This window comes from Ambystoma mexicanum, unplaced genomic scaffold (assembly GCF_040938575.1).
Source record: "Ambystoma mexicanum isolate Mex_15411 unplaced genomic scaffold, UKY_AmexF1_1 Mex_scaf10, whole genome shotgun sequence".
Lineage (NCBI taxonomy): Eukaryota > Metazoa > Chordata > Amphibia > Caudata > Ambystomatidae > Ambystoma > Ambystoma mexicanum.
In genome coordinates, this window is record NW_027182325.1 from 200,001 (window position 1) to 202,500 (window position 2,500).

At 46.9% G+C, this 2,500-nt stretch overlaps 6 non-coding genes and 3 pseudogenes across 6 annotated transcripts in view; all 9 read left to right on the forward strand.

The window, feature by feature from the left end:
• LOC138547319 (5S ribosomal RNA) overlaps window positions 1–34 on the forward strand; it is a 119-nt gene extending 85 nt beyond the window's left edge. Inside the window, exon 1 of the ribosomal RNA XR_011291164.1 lies at window positions 1–34. This exon is cut by the window's left edge and continues 85 nt beyond it. This is a non-coding gene — a ribosomal RNA (5S ribosomal RNA).
• A 107-nt stretch (window positions 35–141) lies between these two features.
• LOC138542551 (5S ribosomal RNA) lies at window positions 142–260 on the forward strand. Its single transcript, XR_011290514.1, has one exon. It is a non-coding gene; the product is annotated as a 5S ribosomal RNA (ribosomal RNA).
• A 105-nt stretch (window positions 261–365) lies between these two features.
• On the forward strand, window positions 366–474 carry LOC138543218 (5S ribosomal RNA; annotated as a pseudogene).
• A 106-nt stretch (window positions 475–580) lies between these two features.
• LOC138547321 (5S ribosomal RNA) lies at window positions 581–699 on the forward strand. Its single transcript, XR_011291165.1, has one exon. It is a non-coding gene; the product is annotated as a 5S ribosomal RNA (ribosomal RNA).
• A 106-nt stretch (window positions 700–805) lies between these two features.
• On the forward strand, window positions 806–914 carry LOC138544881 (5S ribosomal RNA; annotated as a pseudogene).
• A 463-nt stretch (window positions 915–1,377) lies between these two features.
• On the forward strand, window positions 1,378–1,496 carry LOC138538052 (5S ribosomal RNA). The gene has a single exon (XR_011286166.1). It is a non-coding gene; the product is annotated as a 5S ribosomal RNA (ribosomal RNA).
• A 106-nt stretch (window positions 1,497–1,602) lies between these two features.
• On the forward strand, window positions 1,603–1,711 carry LOC138546892 (5S ribosomal RNA; annotated as a pseudogene).
• Window positions 1,712–2,174: 463 nt separating this feature from the next.
• Window positions 2,175–2,293, forward strand: LOC138541357 (5S ribosomal RNA). The gene has a single exon (XR_011289366.1). It is a non-coding gene; the product is annotated as a 5S ribosomal RNA (ribosomal RNA).
• A 106-nt stretch (window positions 2,294–2,399) lies between these two features.
• The window catches only part of LOC138539287 (5S ribosomal RNA), a 119-nt gene continuing 18 nt past the window's right edge, over window positions 2,400–2,500 (forward strand). Inside the window, exon 1 of the ribosomal RNA XR_011287358.1 lies at window positions 2,400–2,500. This exon is cut by the window's right edge and continues 18 nt beyond it. This is a non-coding gene — a ribosomal RNA (5S ribosomal RNA).

Here is a 2,500-nt window from a genome sequence, read left to right on the forward strand (position 1 = left end):
GGAGACCACCTGGGAATACCAGGTGCTGTAGGCTTTTTTGTGCTCCAAGTTCAGGAAGTGAGCCATTTCTCAATTGCCTATTCAAAACTGCAAGGTCTAGCCGACTAGATGCTTAAAAGTACAAAACTCACTAAGCCCAGAGCCTACGGCCACACCACACTGAATGCGCCCGATCTCGTCTGATCTCGGAAGCTAAGCAGTGTCGGGCCTAGTTAGTACCTGGATGGGAGACCACCTGGGAATACCAGGTGCTGTAGGCTTTTTTGTGCTCCAAGTTCAGGAAGTGAGCCATTTCACAATTGCCTTTCAAAACTGCAAGGTCTAGCCGACTAGATGCTTAAAAGTACAAACTCACTAGGCCCAGAGCCTACGGCCACACCACACTGAATGCGCCCGATCTCGGAAGCTAAGCAGGGTCGGGCCTAGTTAGTACCTGGATGGGAGACTGCCTGGGAATACCAGGTGCTGTAGGCTTTTTTGTGCTCCAAGTTCAGGAAGTGAGCCATTTCTCAATTGCCTTTCAAAATTGCAAGGTCTAGCTGACTAGATGCTTAAAAGTACAAAACTCACTAGGCCCAGAGCCTACGGCCACACCACACTGATTGCGCCCGATCTCGTCTGATCTCGGAAGCTAAGCAGTGTCGGGCCTAGTTAGTACCTGGATGGGAGACCACCTGGGAATACCAGGTGCTGTAGGCTTTTTTGTGCTCCAAGTTCAGGAAGTGAGCCATTTCACAATTGCCTTTCAAAACTGCAAGGTCTAGCCGACTAGATGCTTAAAAGTACAAAACTCACTAGGCCCAGAGCCTACGGCCACACCACACTGAATGCGCCCGATCTCGGAAGCTAAGCAGGGTCAGGCCTAGTTAGTACCTGGATGGGAGACTGCCTGGGAATACCAGGTGCTGTAGGCTTTTTTGTGCTCCATGATTAGTAATTGCGCAACTTCTCAATTATTTTTCAAATTTGGTATGTTTCCAAAATAATTGTATCCCGTTTTATAGCGGAAATGTTGGACAACATCATGAGGGCTGGAGCTACCTTTTTACATAGAATTAGCATACAGGTAGTGTGTTCATGGGTAATAAATCGACTTTCACATGTAATGCAGTACAGAGAATATTGAGTCCTTCAAGAGGCATGAAAGAAAACCATTATTGTGTTGATTGTTCTCTCCACCTCCCTGCAACAGACACAGGATGGATGAATTAAAGTTATCCTACCAGACATAGGAGTCCTGAATGGGCCCACCAGTCTTATATATCTCGCCTGATCGAGCCTGATCGAGCGATGAGCGTGGTATCATGTTGCAAGTGGCTGCATGGCTTAGCTTACTAAATGCAAATGCATAAGAGTAATATTCTTAGCATTCCTAGAGCCTACGGCCACACCACACTGAATGCACCCGATCTCGACTGATCTCGGAAGTTAAGCAGTGTCAGGCCTAGTTAGTACCTGGATGGGAGACCGCCTGGGAATACCAGGTGCTGTAGGCTTTTTTGTGCTCCAAGTTCAGGAAGTGAGCCCTTTCTCAATTGCCTTTTAAAACTGCAAGGTCTAGCCGACTAGATGCTTAAAAGTACAAAACTCACTAGGCCCAGAGCCTGCGGCCACACCACACTGAATGTGCCCGATCTCGGAAGCTAAGCAGGGTCAGGCCTAGTTAGTACCTGGATGGGAGACTGCCTGGGAATACCAGGTGCTGTAGGCTTTTTTGTGCTCCATGATTAGTAATTGCGCAACTTCTCAATTATTTTTCAAATTTGGTATGTTTCCAAAATAATTGTATCCCGTTTTATAGCGGAAATGTTGGACAACATCATGAGGGCTGGAGCTACCTTTTTACATAGAATTAGCATACAGGTAGTGTGTTCATGGGTAATAAATCGACTTTCACATGTAATGCAGTACAGAGAATATTGAGTCCTTCAAGAGGCATGAAAGAAAACCATTATTGTGTTGATTGTTCTCTCCACCTCCCTGCAACAGACACAGGATGGATGAATTAAAGTTATCCTACCAGACATAGGAGTCCTGAATGGGCCCACCAGTCTTATATATCTCGCCTGATCGAGCCTGATCGAGCGATGAGCGTGGTATCATGTTGCAAGTGGCTGCATGGCTTAGCTTACTAAATGCAAATGCATAAGAGTAATATTCTTAGCATTCCTAGAGCCTACGGCCACACCACACTGAATGCACCCGATCTCGACTGATCTCGGAAGTTAAGCAGTGTCAGGCCTAGTTAGTACCTGGATGGGATACCGCCTGGGAATACCAGGTGCTGTAGGCTTTTTTGTGCTCCAAGTTCAGGAAGTGAGCCCTTTCTCAATTGCCTTTTAAAACTGCAAGGTCTAGCCGACTAGATGCTTAAAAGTACAAAACTCACTAGGCCCAGAGCCTACGGCCACACCACACTGAATGTGCCTGATCTCGTCTGATCTCAGAAGCTAAGCAGTGTCGGGCCTAGTTAGTACCTGGATGGAAGACCGCCTGGGAA